The sequence below is a fragment of the Myodes glareolus genome, chromosome 2, assembly GCF_982192425.1.
Source record: "Myodes glareolus chromosome 2, mMyoGla1.1, whole genome shotgun sequence".
NCBI lineage: Eukaryota > Metazoa > Chordata > Mammalia > Rodentia > Cricetidae > Myodes > Myodes glareolus.
Genome location: NC_142027.1, coordinates 36,096,991 through 36,114,609, shown reverse-complemented (window position 1 = coordinate 36,114,609; position 17,619 = coordinate 36,096,991).

Here is a 17,619-nt window from a genome sequence, read left to right as displayed (position 1 = left end):
TTCCTGTGATGCTGTAGAGATGTGTGGCTTCTGTGGAGGAAAAGAATATAGAAAATAATGACAATGACATTTCATTGAGTGAAAACATGAGTCTCATCAGTATGTGCCTATACACCTGATAGAGAAAGATGTGGAGTGGGATTTTCTTTGAAGATATAAGAACAAAGCTTAACTTGGCTACACTTGGAACACTTGAATCACACAAAGCTTCCAAAACCTGTGACTTAATGAGATGTTAGTTTTCCTTCCCCAGTCTTGGCTCTTGCCAACATTCTGCTAGAAAGAATCAGCCTTGTGTTAAAAGACAGACATGAACAGTCTACTAGCAATTGCCAGAAAATATAATGAAAGACACTCAAGTATATTGGAAATGCCTTGTTATAGAGCCCTGATTGTCTGTAAATATAACTATTAAGTTTTCAAAAATAACGCCTTTCAAAACAGAACAACAATTTGCATTATTTTGAGTATTTGCTTTTAACCAGTAACATACTGCAAGGAACAGTTTTTGGGAGCATGGGGATCTTGTGGGAGGGTTGAAGGGGAGAGAAGAGGCAGGGAGGGGGTGCAGAGAAAAATGTAGAGCTCAATAAAAATCAATTAAAAAATTTAAAGCAGGAAAAAGTCTTTACTGTACTACTTTGTAAAAAAAAAAAAAGAAGTCTATTATTTTGATTTAATTTGTTGCTATGTAGAAATTTCTCCCCACTAAGGCATGAGCTTGCTTTCATTCCCCTGTACTGGGAATCTTTAATTGAAATCATGGCTGTTTCTTCACTTTTTATGCGTAGACAAGTTGTCAAGGCTTCCAGAGGGCCATTGTTCTTCAACACCCATCCTCTGGATCTGGCATGCTTTGACAACCATTTGAAAGAATGGTGTGATTATAAAAAGGCCTGTTCTTTAGAGGAACTTAAAAACTAGGCAGAGGTACAATATTTTTGCCTATTATTGGCATTTCTCATTGTATTTTTCTTCTTGACATCATTTCTAGCATTTTGTTTCTTTTCTTAAGAACCTTTCAAGTAACAGCACCATCTGGAGAGCTAACTGAAAGAGAACCGAAGCACTGAGCGTGTGAAATCATGGCAGTGGGTAGTGTAGTCGTAACCATTAATGCCCAACTACAGTGAACAAATGTATAACAGTGCTCCTACGCTCCAGCATGAAGTTCTACCTGATTTTCAGAATGACAAGAAAAGTAGTCTAAGGAAGGAAATGGGCTATCCACTAGACTTTCCAGAAAAAATAGAACAAAAGTCAATACACAATCAGAATTTTATGGAAATAAATGTTCCTCTTTTCTCTAAAACATAGATAATTCCATTGTGCTTATAAATCAAGTCACTTATCATGGAAACATGAAAGAAAAAAACTCTAATTCCATAGGTTATATGTGGTTTTTTTTTTTTGATTGATTGATTAAATAATGAAGAAAGAAATCTGGTCTGCCCTACCTCGGAACTTCAGCATTTGATGCTCCCTCCTCTTGAAAAACTTTTTCCTAAGCTCTGTGATCTTGTTTCTCTTATATAGCAATTGTGTGCTGTCTAAGGAGGCTCCCAGAATTATGTTTGAAACAATATCCCTTTCTTCTCTTTTTCTACTATCTCAAGATATTAACTTATTTTCTTCCCACCCTGTCCCACTTGATATTTATGTACCTTTCTATGTATACATCTATTTTTCTATCTCTGGTAAAGTGTTACTTCCATGAAGAATAATGATTTTATCTTTTCTCTACTGTAATAACAATACCCAAGATAAAATCTAATGTTTCTTTTCAAAAGACTCGCTACATAATATTTTGCTTTTATTCTGACAACTAAAGCTTGCTTGGAAGCAGAGAACAGACCTAGCTATGAACTGAAAAAAATTAATTATAGAGGTTTAGAGGAGTGTAGACAGAGAAAAGACAGGAAGTGGTAAGTCAGGACTGAGAGAGGATCTCTACCCATTTGAATGGAGAAACAGTGGAGGTAGGAAGTGACTGGTGGTTATTTTGTGCTTCTTTGATCTTTCAAGTTCTTACCCCGATATTTGACTCCCAATTTTTATTGATAAAGATTAGATTAACACTTCAATGACTGAATAAATGAATTCAATTAATGATCACAACGTCTTGACTGTACATTCAACAATTCAAGGGAGCTTATGATTAGGTGTTGGTTGCTACATTCTACTTAAAAGTGTACTATAAGACCCTTTTCCTTTCCAAGTTCACATACACATAAAACCATGATTTAGTTTTGTTTTGCAGGCAATGATAACTTCAGTGATTATGGCAAGTTTCCAATATACAATACTTTTCCTATTATGGCACACCCCATTACAACTATAGTTTCCCAATAATCGTGTAACTTTTCAGTCCAAAAGGTATTTCATTCTCCCAAGTCTCTAGTTTTCCAGAAATAATGAACCAGTTGTTTTCTCTCAGCTGCTTTGATTGTATTCTTGTTATAATCCTCATTTACTTTTCTTTATGTATCAGTCTGTTTCTAACTGGAATGGTTAAAAATAAGTTAACTTATGTCCTCCTTACCATTCCAGAGGCCTGGGACCTGGAGAATGGAACTGATAAATAATGCGAACTAGTTTCATGCCAGAGCCAATTTTATCTAAAGCATCAGACAATTTATACTGTGGGGGCTGAGCGGAGTCACATGAGTAAACTGTATGATCACAAGGGCTAGCCACACATAGCACATGTGGCAAAACATGTTTTCTATAGAGACATAAAGGCAAATAACAATACCCGGTTGTAATAAATATGAAGCAAATTCACTCCTATTTACTACACCTGAGAAAGGGTACAAAAACATAATCCAAGAACAGTTCCTTGTTTTTGAATAGTCTACGCAAATTGGAAGTGATTCAAATCACAAGGAAAAATTAAATGCTGTCCCTTCTTGAGATTAATGAGTGACTTTATTACAGTCTCACACTCCACTCTTAAATGCAGAGTCATTAGTAAAGGTAATGGGGTGTATCCGTCCAGGTCTACAAGTTGAAGCAAATGAGGATGAGGAGCATAAGACCAGTAAACATGCTCAGAGGTACTCACTGCAGATACAAGGTCAAAGAAGCTAGCATCAACAGACAAAGATTCTCAGGTGACATTAGAGCTCTTTGTATTTCATGGGATAACTTCTTTCTTGGTACACAGGACCATAACTTTGACCAGGTTGGCAGAGTTGACTTCTGATGACATGATTGATTTTTCCTTTTACCCTTTAGCTGGACGCGTGCTATCTTTTTAGTGATGTCCACTGCCTCCTCATCCTCCACCATTGTCATTGATGGCCTGGGCTGGAGAATCTAGAGAAGTAAAACTAGGGCAGGCTAATGCATTAGTTTGTTTATTTCTTCCTGCAATAAACCTAGGAAGGCTAGAATGTGCACAGGTATAAGTTGGAAATAATCCTACAACATACATAAAATCTGAAACTTTATTTAGGGGACTATGAATTAACTGCAATAGACGAATCAAAATAATCCATTATTCTGTTGGAGTGAGGAAAAAGAAGTATTAATAGGTTGATGAATATCTGGACCGTGAATCCCTCCTATACCATTAGATGAGTCATCAATAAAATAAGTATCTGCTAGTGGAATGGGAGAAGTTTGGAAGTTTTATAATTGTAAAGTCAGTACATATGAGAAAATCCCATAGCTTACCAACTAGATAACAATTTCCTACTCTTCCATAGCAATCTGCAAATGAAATTTTAAGATCCATAGGGTTATGTAACACTCCTAAAACTTATTGTTAGTTAAGAGTAAAACAACACAAGAAGGATCAAATTCACATAATTGTTAACCTTGCATCCTCCCCAATTTACTGATTGAGCAAGGAGAGCAAGGTAAGAAGTCAGTTTTTTCTGACACTTGTGGTATAAATAAAACAATTCCAAAGGCTTAAATTTATCTTCTTGTAGGAAACAATGATCAACACAATACATAAATGCTTCTTTTAGTCTGGATTCAAAAAGCTGAAGTTCTTGTCTTGCCACTCAAGATGATATGTGAGTACTGTCCAATGCTGTCTCTCCTGGTAGAGCTTTAAAAAGATTAGTAGTGCATTGGAAATACCAAGCACAATTCATGAGGCCAGGGAGCTATCAGGAAACAAATGACTTTTCCAAACCTTGCCCTAGTTTGCCTAGCTTATTAACTTAGTATTTTCATAGGCACTCCTAAATTCTCATCAGTGGAGAGAATTTAATGGTAGATTGATAATTAAATGCCTCACCCCCATGCTTCAGGATAATCTTCAGACAATGGAGGATTCATATTTAAAAGAGACTCCAGGAAAGGAGCTGAGAGAATCAGAGTTGTCACCGCATAAGTATGAGAGATGCTATTTTTACTTTTGTTTTCCTGAATAGGGAAAATCTCCTTTCCTAGCTCTTTTACCAATTTTAAGGTTTGATCATCTGGTTTATATTCATTCAAGAGATTAGGCATCTCTTCTTTGTGATTAATATCATCCTTAGCCTCCTTAAGCATTTTGCCAGCAGTCAAAATTAATGCCCAAATGACAAAAACAACAAAACAAAACAAACCTGAGTGGGCATCTTTCCTACTTGTTTACATGCTTTTTCAATATAATTTCTGACTCCAACCAACACTTCTCCCTGCGAAGTTCCTTCTTTTATAAACCATACATTATAATCCTAAACAACATGAAAACAATCTAATGGCTATAATTTTTAATACTTGGTTCCTTCTTTATAAAATTGTGCATAAGCTCAAATCAACGCAAGCCTCCCCTGGTTTCTATCCCATTATTCTCCCTAACTCCTTTCTGTGAGGGTCTCTACTCTCTTGTCTCAGAGCCAATTTCAGGTGCTTGTACTAGGCACCACTTGTCACTGCCCTCGAGGCACCTAGGAGAATGGAGCTGATAAATGAAGCAGAATAAAGTCACAGGCAACTTTATTCAGAGAATCAGACAATACATACCCTGAGAGTTAAGAGGAGTCATGTGGGTAGAGTGTATAATCACAAGAGCAAGCTATGTGCAGCCAAAAAACCATATTTTACCACATAGGCATAAAAACAAATAACAATAGCCGCTTTGTTATTTTTGTTGTTAAAAACAAAAAACAATAAGCTGAGTAAATTCAGTCCTATTCAGTGTACCTAGGATGGGCATGAGAACACTTCTGTGTTCGGAAGAAACTGAGGTCACAAGACTCTTGTCTTGGTTTCTTGGGAGTTTTCTCACAAGCATTCAGAAATCTCCATGTATGACTCCCTTCTTAGAGCATGTTCTTAAAATCTCCGAGCTCCATGAGGCAAACAGCATGCAGAAGCCCATGCTTAAGGTACAGAAAATGTCCACAAAAATATTGTGGCTCAGAAGGATTGATGATAAAAGCATTTCAAATGCTATTTATTTAATCTGATCTACTTTTTAAAAACTTAGGATCCAAGTACATTGCAGACTAAGAAACAAACCTACAAGAACACCTCTTCCCTCCAAATATTTCTGCACATGCATGAATGCCTAGAACTGAATAGTAAAGGTCTTCAGGAAAGACTGTACAATTTGCAGGCATTGACTGCCTGACATTCCAGTATCTGTGATAACTCAATTGTGTTAAGGGATGTTGACTGTAATGTGTGTTGCTCAGAGCTTGTCATCTCATTCTTTTACTAATACAGACACTCAGTACCTAAGACAGGAATACATTTCAAGCCTATGTCATAAATATCTGTGTGTGTGGCCTAATGATTACCAGCACATGTCAAGAAGGAAGCTGCGGTGGTATCTTTTCATCCAGGCTTTTGTTGCTAAGGATGTTGCCTGAAGGATGGCAGGCAGTGAGTATCCTTACTGCCAGCATCCTGAAAAGGAATCCAATCATGGCTCCGTGGCCATTTCCTAACATTAGTAGAAGGCAGCACACATTGATGCTGAAATCCTTTTAAAAGTGAGGCTGCTGACAACTAAGCTTCAAGAAGGCAAAGCCTTTACAAATAGCCAGAGATGTATTGTGCTGACAGCAGGCACTATTGACTTTCCCAGGGACAATCCCTTGCCAAGGACTGAGTGGAGCCTAGAGGAGCCTTGCAGGGGGGCAGGGAGAGGAGAGTAGCTGGTTTTCCTCAAAAACTACCTGCTGCCAGTCAGTTTGGCATCATTTAAGGCAGCAGGATAAAATGAAAGATCATGAGAGGATTTTTTTTCTTTTCCTTTCTGTTTTTGACAACTCATTGATGGTCAAATTGCTTTGAGATGAAAGTTCAGTTTATGTTGACAAGATAGCTTTTCCTCCTAGCTGTTAACCCAGTCGGTGGCCTGAGACAGATTAGGGACAGGGACACATAGAAATTTTCCTTTCCCTAGCTTGACTCCCCTTTTTATTCTGCACATGAAAGCTGTAGTTGAACAGAGAAAATGCATGGCAGCATTTTAAACACAGCGCCTCCCCCAAATAATGACAGTACTAGTGTGTTGTGTTTGTTTTAATTTTACAGTCTGTCTCTTTCAACATCTCTGATCTGCAGAAAGACAGACTTTGCATAATGTTGCCATAATATGTTGCCCAACTTCTGTAACCTAAAGATGACATCAGATAACTCAGTTTTTGTATTTACCACAAATTACCTACGTGGGAAATTACGTCTGTACACAATGCCAAAATTTCACAACTGAAATTTGTGATAATACAACACTATATTGTATCTAATGAAGTAGTCAAATGTTATGTCTAAGTGTACAGAAATTACCAGAAAGTTCCTAGAAAACACTAAAGTTAATGGAATAATAAACACAACCAGTACAGCCCTAGGCATATTTGATAAATGTACATGAATAACATAAATTAAAAAATAAAATGAGCAATATATATATATATATATATATATGGCTTAAATAATGAATTTAACGTCAAAGCTGTCACTTTAACTACTAGAGAAGAAAATCACTAAAATATCCCTGTTAAAAGTAAATTAACGAATGAAAAACATAAGGAGACACATGCTATGCAAAATTGAGAAAGATCATATGCAAATAAAACTCTTAATTTTGTTATGTTCTTGTGTGCATCCACAAGTACTGTGAAAAAAAATTCACCTCACATCCTGAAATTTCAAACACTTCTAATAAACACCGCATCTTATAAAATGAAACACAGTACAACATCCTACATAACTAAGTTCCTAAATTTAACTTGTGTTTGTGTTACATAGTCCCTGATTACCACTTCACATCACAATATTTGGTAATATGGCTATTTATATGAAGGAAAGAAATAAAAATAGAAAAAACTCAATCATTCCTTTATCAGGATTGATGAAAATTTGGTCATTTCGATCAATAGTTTGAAAAAGATTTGTTTTCTCCCAGGGCATTGGTAATAGCATAGGCAGACTTGATCTGAATAGGTCGGTGTATAAAGCAGGGAGCTTCCCACACATCTCAGCTTTGTGACACAGCTGGAAGGTGATGGTCTAGAAAGTTATACATCTGGAGAATCCCCATTCTAAGAGAAAGAAGTGTGTGTCAGACTTTTAGTTACCTATGATTATCATCAGAAATAGTTATAAGCAAGACAATCCAAAATATGCTACACACACACACACACACACACACACACACACTAACCAGATTTACATGGCACCACATTCTTCACCAAACTGACTGGGAGATTTGCGACATCATTCTGCCTGTCTGTATGCACTGACAATGTTGAAGCATGGTGGAGCTATGCTCTTCAGCTCTAAGCGAGAAGGCTCAGGGATCAGAACAAGGAATTTGGCTAATTGTAAAACCCGGTGAGGAAGCCATTTTGTGATATTTTGTTCTGCTTTTATGTTTTTGAAAAACAATTTGCATTTACATACCACCCTGCACACCTGTCTAAAGTATGTATTCATTTTCTTTCAGTATAGACAGCACCTAAGCTGAATGCTGGCACGACTCCAGAAGGGAAGTACATACCTGCAAGCATGAAGCCCATCTTCCCCATTTTCTGATTTTATAGGGTTTTCTGCTTCACATACTTCTAAATGAAATCATTTCATTTGCAACTGACATTACCTTATAATTAATTACATATGTATATAATTTTGATAATCTGTTAAAATAAGTTAAGATTTGAAATGAAGACAGAATAAAAACAGTACATGGAAAAGTCTCATTTGATGTTGAGATGGTGATTCTAATATTGGATAAAGGTATTCCAAATGATGAGGAAAATGGCACAAAACTCCCAAGCTTTATAAAATATCCACAACCCTAGGGATTATAGAGACTTACCTATTGTCACCATATTCATTCAGTTTTGAAACACTTACTTCAGAATAGACTAACAATCTCTTGCGAATTTTTGCTTTCAATAATTAAATGAAATAAAACATAGCCAGGGTAATAATTGCAAAGATACAAAACTAAAATTCTTAATGCTTTATCCAGGTCTTCCTCAAAAATATCACAAAAAAGGATGTAAGCAGTTTATTTTGTAAATACAACACTGATAATTATTTTAACAAAATATTTCTGTTATTATTAAAGAACTGACAATACTCTACGTCAAAGGTCAGCATTAATGAGCTTCAAGTCAATTAAGCTATAAATAAAATTTTATTGGCATATAGTCAGTCTCATTCATTCACATACGGTTAATTCTGCATGGTGGTGATCAAGTTGAGATGTAACCATGGCCCCTATGACCAGTGAATCCTAAAATATTTACCATATGACCTTTCAGATAATAATGTTTAGTGCAAGAGAAATACAAATGTTGTAAAAGTCCCTTCCCTGTGGACTCCAATCAATTTAAATAAGTGAAGAGAGCTAAGTGAATAATTAGTTGAGAGTTTTCATTAGGGAAAGTCATTAGGTAGTTGCATAGTAAAGTGTACTTTAGTTTGAGAAATCATTGGGTTATTGACTATTAATAGATTTTGCTAGGTTTACATTTTCAAAACACCTAAAATATATTTTAAAAGCAGAGTTAAATAATATAGTGTCAATCAAAATCAAGCAATATTGATAATTAAAATGTGCCTCTTGGTGTATTATTTACCATCATCATGATTACACTTCTATGTTAATGCAATTGTTTGCAAAAGCATGGATTACCATTTTCTACTCTAGCTAAATTCGTATGTGGTTAACTTAATGCACATTGACTTATCTAAGAAGAAATCAAATATCCTAAGTCAAATATTTGCATAAGTAAATTGTTTTAGTTGTTTCTCTTTAAAACTCATCCTTATTTCCTTCTTTTCGCCCAGTTAGAATTAATTATATTTTCTAACTTCGTCTCCAAATAAGAACATAATGAACCCATCAAAAGCATTGATGTCCATTTGCTCAGAGCATGTGAATATGACAAAGTGGTTGTGCTTGCAGTGATCGGTGACAGTAGCTCACCTTTGCTTCTGGCAGACATTATTTGCATACGCATTTTGATTTATATTTGAAAATTCATATGTGCTCCTCCACTAAGTATTTATTACGACCTTCATTTTTCTAGTTCAATAATTTGTATATCCTTATTAGTATTATTTTATTTTACTGATTCTCCAAAACGATTCCTATATGATTGTGTCTCATTAGGACTTGACTAGACTATATTTAATACAATTTTCCAATCAGGTTATAGTTACCTATTGAGTTCCTTATTTAGGAATGGTTAAGAAGAGTTGCTCTTAACTTTGATAAAAATTAAAATTCCTCAATTATTATTAGTATATTAGTAGCCAGTTTTTCATGGCTTTACAGTTTTCTGTTCAATTAATTTGAAATATCACTCAAACAATGTTCAACATCATGATTTACATTTATAATTCCTTAGAAGCAATATTTTAACTATATTAAAATAAAAATACATCAATTTAATGTAAGATGGACTGTTTTTTATCTTTTCTTATTTTGGAAATATATGGTGATACACATCTTCTACTATGTGAAAATTAACATTAGTTTATATTTTTAAATCTGTTTTTAATTTTTTTGTGCTTACAGGTGTTCTGAATTTCATCTAAAATGTATACATAGGAATATATAAATCAATGTAGCTCAAACTATTAAATACTAAATATGAAAATAGTAAGCTGCTGTCCTGGTTAGTTTTAGGTCAGCTTGAGGCAAGCTGGTGTCATTTTGGAAGAAGAAAGCTCATTTGAGAACATTTCCCCACCAGAATGGCCCGTGGGCAAGCCTAGAGTGCAGTTTTTTATTAAAGCATGATGTAAGAGCATCCAGTTCACAGTGGGTGGTGCCACCCCTGAACTATTGGTCTTGGCTGCAATAAAAAAAAATTTAGGTTGAGCAAGCCATGAAGAACAGCCCAGTGAGTGGTATTTTTCAGTGACTTTTACACCAACTCCTTCCTCTAAGCTGCTGCATTGTGTTCCTGTCTGACTTCCTTAAATGACGGACTGTTGCTGAACAGCGAGGTGAAATAAACCCTTTCCCCCACAAATGATTTTCTGTCATTATGTTTTATCACAATAGAAATATGAATTAAAACAGCCGCTGTAAGTGTTATATTGTTATTTGAATGCCACCCAAATACATCCATAACTGCATCTGTTATTTAGAACATGGTAATTAAATTATAATGCTATTATCATTTGCAACTGCAGGAAAATTTTTAGTCATTTCTATCATAAACAAAAAATATCAAAAGAGAGAAGATGAGAAGTGAATTATGTATCTATGCCAGTCACTGTTTCATGAATGACATGGAAACCTTCTCGTCATCATGAAAATCACAGTGTCACAGTTAAGGGGTATCTTTGTTATGTATTGTCTCTGGTCCGAATTTGAAAAGTTATTTGACATAGCTACTAAACAAGGTTCTGCTTAGTGGGGACCATGGATACCTGGGAAACTATAGCCTGGATTATAATTCAAACTGCAAATTCTCCAATATTAATAGAGTAGAATGTCTGATTAATAGCCTTCAGCACCACTAACATATTCAAAACCAAGTAGATGAGATAGAACGAGGTGTCCTACGCAAGCTTAGACCTGGGGAATTTCTCTTAAGTGATGGCAAATAGAGACACCAGAATAGATCAGGTCACATGTCAACACGAGCCTTTAACTGCACATGTAGTCCTTGCCTCTTTCTCACCTTCTGTCTAAATCTGACACATTCTGAGAATTACTTCTTGTTACTGTAAAGGTTGGAATATTCCCAATTATATAAAACCTATGTCCTTGTCAATTTTTTAGTCCTACAACATTAAAAAAATCCCTGCCAATCCTCAAACAAAAAAGGAATATCAAAATTTTCTGCCCCTTTAATACTTCATTAAAAAACTCAACAATCCCACTATCAAAAGTCAGAAAATTGTCCTAAAAAACTAGGAAAAGAGTACCAGTACTGAGAAAAGACACTGAATTTGTTTTATAAATTAGGTAAAAATAAAAATGAAAAAATTAAGAAAGTTGCATCTATAAGATTTTAATTTGCATGTGCTTTAATTTTTTTCTACAATACAGCTTTCTTATTTTCTCAACTGAACCTTATTCCTTAAATATATACTCCAACTAAACTCTATGTAGCGTATATTTTAACTTTTTAATCTTTAATTTCTATAAAAGTCGAATATGATAGTGTAGTTGAAATGTAGGTGATGAGTCAGTGGTGGAGGTGGTGCATAATATTTTTCATGACACTAATGGTTTAGTTTGAGTATTATATTTTAAGGAATAAGGTTCAGTTGAGAACATAGAAAACTGTATTGCGGAAAGGAAGTAAGGAAGGAAGGGAGAGAGGGAGGGAGGGAGGAAGGGAGGGAGGGAGGGAAGGAAGAAGGAAGGAAGGAAGGAAGGAAGGAAGGAAGGAAGGAAGGAAGGAAGGAAGGAAGGAAGAGAAACATCTATCAGATGATAGAAGTTTGTGCATGAGATGAGTGGTGAACAGAATCGTTTTGAATCTGTTACTACATTATTTAAAGCACATTTCCATGAATAGTTTGATTATGATGTGTATCTACTGAATAGAGAAATTTCTGACTCATTACTTTGAGTAATTTATGTGACAAATACTTATTTCACCTTTCCATAATTACATCATTCATAAGCAAGGCTCTGCTCCACATTTCACATTTTATGGTTACAAATGCCCTTCCTCCACACAGTAGAGTTATTAGGATGATGATGGCCTATATCCTCAAGGAGGTGACTGCATAATTTAATTTCATACTCCCTATTAATTTTAGATATTTGTGCATTTTTTGTCGTTATAAGTTATACAAGGCTGAAGTTTTCCCTATACCATTTGCCAGGTTTGTCCAGGAGTCTGATGGGGCCATTGTTTATGTAGAATTTGATATGTGCCTAGATTGGTTCTATAGTTTGTTGCTGTCTTATACTGTTCTGTTGTTCTTGCTAAAATTTTTGTAGGTTCATGATTGAATGTATACACACATAGTCAATATATGCACTATATATATATTATACAATTGTAATATTTTATTGATATCGACAGGTAGAGGTGCAAAGACAGAAGTGACTAATATAACATGAGCTGTTATATTATGAGTCACTGATAATTCGAACAATTAGGTAAGCAGAATTCAATGACTTTTCATTGTAAAAACAGATTAAGTTGTTTTCCAATATAATCTTATGTGGACGGAGGCTGCTTATTCGTTCCCAGCCACCCAGACCCGGAATAATAACACAGTAAGCTATACTATTTGCAATTATGTTGGGCCAATAACTTAAGCTTATTTCTATTTAGCCCTTACATCTTAAATTAAACTATTTCTATTATTCTATATTTCACCACAAGGCTCATGATTAACAGGCAAGGCTCTGGCTGGTGGTTCATGTCTTTCTCCGCTGGCAGTTATATGACACCCCACAGACTCTGCCTTCTTTCTCCCATCATTCAGTTTAGGTTTTCCCACCTAGCTCTATTCTGTCCTATCACAGGCCAAAGCAGGTTCTTTATTCATTAACCAATAAAAGCAACACTTACACAGAAGTACTCCTGACACCATTTCCTCTTTTCTGTTTAAATAAAAAGATTTTAACTTTAACATAGTAAAATTACATATAACAAAAGAGATATCAAGCCAAAATTATAGTTACAATATTTAGGCCATTTACATTTGACAAATTAAGGAAAATATCCTATAATCTATCCTTTCTTTCTGAGTCTAAAGTTTTATATCTAATCTATCTTTTATAATTATAACTATCTTTCTTTAACTCCATCAAAGACCCCAGAAGGATATAATATTATGTAAGTTATCAGGAAGTGTATTGTAAGCAACTTCCAAAACTCGAGAATTGACAGAGACATCTCACTGCCTGGAGAGTCACCCAAAGTTGTTCTGTAACATTGGAGCATCCATCTTCAACCTACAGGCCCACAGTATCTGGCAGACTTTTCCACGAAGCAAGAAATTTGAAGATCTCTTTTGTCTTTTAATGCAAAAGTTTATCCGTTGCTTCTTTCTTTGTCCTGAAAAATGTCTGGCCATTCTCTCATGAAGCAGGAATCTTGAAGGGTCATCTCACCTTTAAGTAAGTTCAGTAGTCATTTTTCTGTGAGTCCTGCATGTCCAGTTCATACACCATAATATCAAGCAGTGCAGGCAAGAGCAGTTCCTTGCCAGAATTGCTAGCAAACAACATAAGGAGCCTCTTCGATACCCAAATTCCTTTGAAGTAATTGGTGCTACCAGGAGCAGAAGTGTCTCATTGTCATAAAATGTCCTAAGTTTTTAAACATCTTAAATGCCATATTCTGGAAGTGTTTGAAAGATTCAAATACATATCCATCTGAAATATATCTCTGTACATCTAAAAAACCTAACTAACATGACTACAACCTGTACTATAATAGATTACTATCTATTAACCTGTATTTTTTAATTATACATTACATTTTCAAATGAGCTGCATAAGCATAGCACCTAAAACAAGAGCACAAATATACATATAACAAAATTGACCTTAAATTTTTATCAATAGACCAAGATCCATACCAATGTAAAGTATTAATCTCTGTATCATATCCCTCTTTAAATGTAAACAAACATTTATAAACAATATTTTGGAATTTGGACATAGTTATCTCCAAACTACTTCTTGCTTTTTCATGGGTGAAGTAATTTTTGGGTTCAGAGACCTTTCAAGGAGTCTTGGTCCATCAAACCACTTTAGTCTGAAAAAAATCCATAGGTGCTCATCTTCTGTGGAAACAAAAGCAGAACCTTTTTTCCAAAGCAACTTACCCAAATTTTGAAGTCGAAATACCTTTAAAATATATATATTGATTTAGCTTAGCAGTGTGTATAATAAAGTGTCTCTCTGTCCTCAGCTCATTCACAATCAAAAAATTCAAAGAAAATACAATAATGTAAGTAATCCATAATCTGTGTTTATTCCATGTTTGTGTTGTTTATTTTATTTACTCCTTTAATCTATGACTGTCTGTACTCTGTCTCTTTAAACAATTTTTATTTTTTAAAAAATATTTACTTCTTTTTATAACTGTCTATATATTTTTTCTTTTCTCTCCCAAGCCTATGTACATTTATCCAACACTGTGACCCAACTGAATTTGTCTTTATTACATGCATGTCTGTAATTATTGTTTGATCAAGAGTGTTTTTTCTTTCATTTTAAATGCTAAGATGACATAGATAGGACCAACTTGGTGACACTGCCTATTGGCTCTGCCCAGTCTAACATGGTGGAGTCATGTTCACTGCCTCATCAAACTGTGCATACAGTTCCAGGTATGCAATGGGTCTATGTTGTACAATTCAGCAGTTTGTAACACCCTGCTAACAAACTTCACTTAAGTACTTGGCCTCCTGAAGGAACCAGAGCTGCAACTATCACAAACCAGGAAGCTGACATTTCTTATAGAAGGTGTGCAAAGTTTGTTGCCGGTGCTGGATCAGGAAACCTCTCTAAAAGGATTCAAGGTAGTCCTGCTCACGGCTAGCAAACAGAGCCCATCTGAAAACCAAAAAATGTCAGCTACCAAGAAGCCATGTTTAACTCTGTTCCTTTAAGTCTAGAATTCCTTTCCAGTCTTTCTCAGATTTTACATGGATGTAGTCAGCCCCATATTGGCACAACAATCTGTAGTTCATTCCCAGGCACCTAGACCCAAAATAATCACACAAAAAACTATATTATTTGCAACACTGTTTGGCCAATAACTTGGGCATATTTCTAGCTATCTCCTACATCTTAAATTAACCTATTTCTATTATTTTGTATTTTACCATGAAGCTCGTGGTTTACAAGCAAGGTTCTGGCTGCCAGTTCGCGTCTTTCTCCTTTGGTGGCTACATGGAGTCCCACTAACTCCACCTTCTTTCTCCCAGTTTTTAGTTTAGTTTTTCCCACCTAGCGTTATTCTATCCTATCACAGGCCAAAGCAGGTTCTTTATTCATTAGCCAATAAAAGCAAGACATTTACAGAAGGACCTCCTACACCAACCTTATATAAGAAAATTATATACGAAACAGTCCTCAGAGTTTCTCCTATAGAAATTTTAATTTTAAAATTTAATTTAATTAAAATTTAATTTTAAACCAATATACTTTAAATCAGTAACATGTTTACTTACATTATTTAAAACTCTATAACTCAATGTCATATATTTACTTTATTTTGTCCTTGGAAAATAACAGAAGTTTTATTATTAATTATAAAAGATAAAATAATTGATTTGAAGATAAAGTTATTATATTAAGTTAATAAAAAGTGACTGATAAATACTCATACTTGTCTTAACCTTAATGAAAATTAAGCCCACGGGGATTGAACTAAAAATCTGTCCTTGGTATATTTTTCTGGTGTTACTAATATTTAGTTAAGCAAATCCAGTAATTCAGAGATGTTTTCTTTATTAGTCATTTCACAAGAGATATTGGGATAAAGCAACTAAAGAAAACATGGCCATGTATTTCTACAAGTGTCAGAGTAGAAATAAAATTTTAACTGTTAAAATGGAGGGTGTAAGAGGAGACAAAGCCCTGTAGGAGCCAGCAACCCTTAAGGAACAAGCAGGGTAAGCAGCTACAGATGTCATGTGTGTTTAGTCAGAGGCGATATTAATGCAGACATACCAATCTACAACTGTCAATCAAAGACATAACCTTCAAGTTCACCCCTTGCAAATTATCAGGATGATATTGTCTCAAGAATGGGAATTCATGTCATAGGTATGTATTGGGAGTGACACCTGTCTTAAAAAGCTGATTCATGATTTACAATAGGTAGCTCTTACTATCATCACAAACAATGAAATGTTTTAGCATTTACTTTATATATATATATATGTTTTACTTTTTAATAAATACTTTATTTTGAGACATCCTTTTTGATATATTTCCAAAGTATGATTTCAAAATCTTACAGTAATAATCTATCACTATATATTCCATTGGGGCAATTCAATAGATAATGCATATGACATAGAAATATTATAAAAATATTTTGGAATACATTGATTACAATTATGGGGATTGTTGACAAAGGTTTTTATCCCGCCAGGCTGGTCCTGAGGCCATTCAATCCCAAAGAAACACACAGAGGTCTACATTAATCATAAACTGTTTAGCCTATCAGCTCAGACTTCTTATTCACTCTTACATTTCACATTATCCCATAACCATTTTCTGTGTCAGCCATGTGGCTTGGAACTTTAATCAGCAAGGTATTCTCATCTTGCTTCTTCTGCATCTGGGTTACGACTGCAGACTCAACCTTTTCTCTTCCCAGAATTCTCCTGTTCTCATTGCCCCATCTATACTTTCTTACTGGCTACTGGCCAATCAACATTTTATTAAAACAATACAATTTAAGTTGCAAGGTACAAGATCATTGTCCCATATCAAGGGATGATCTTGGGATGATGGTATACACTAGAAAATGTAGCTGCAGAGATATTGAAAAGATCAAACAAAACAGAGTCAGATTCAGAACATGAATGTATGACTGAATTAATGCAATTTTAAAAAATTGAACTGATAAGGTATTGTGGTATATTGATCAGAAAATACCTCTCTTTCTTAAGCTAGAATGTTCTCCTATTTAACATGGCATGTGTAGTGTTACATAACAAAAAAGGACTCAAAGTTCTCCAATATCTAGATGCTAACACAGTGGCTGGCTTTCAGAATATGAAACAAGCTCTGAGAACAAATTCAATGAGGAAGCATTTTGTAAAGAGAAAAATGTTGAAGTAGAAAAAGAGACAATCAAGGCAGAAAATGTTACCGTTTTTGTTATGTCAGGAAATTAGAAGCAACTCCACTTTTCAGTCAACTTTCCCCTGATTAGCCTGTAATCCTTACCTCCCATAAGACTACACCATTGAAAAGATCAGTATTCACTAAAGGTGCCGAATGTGATCAGCTTTTGCAGTGTGGCAATATTTCTAAAGTATAATCTTTAAATTCTTAAAAAGCTGTGATATATTCAAATATGAATTTTGTATATGCAGAGATATATAAAAAATTAAGATATCGTATGATTTATTTTAATATTTTAATTTTAGTTTTGATGGTTTGAAGTGGAGTTTTATTTTATATGAGAAGGAAGCCTGTGGTGATAAGTCAAACTAGAAAACTCTGTGCTCTAAGAACCCATCTCTATAAATTATTAATAG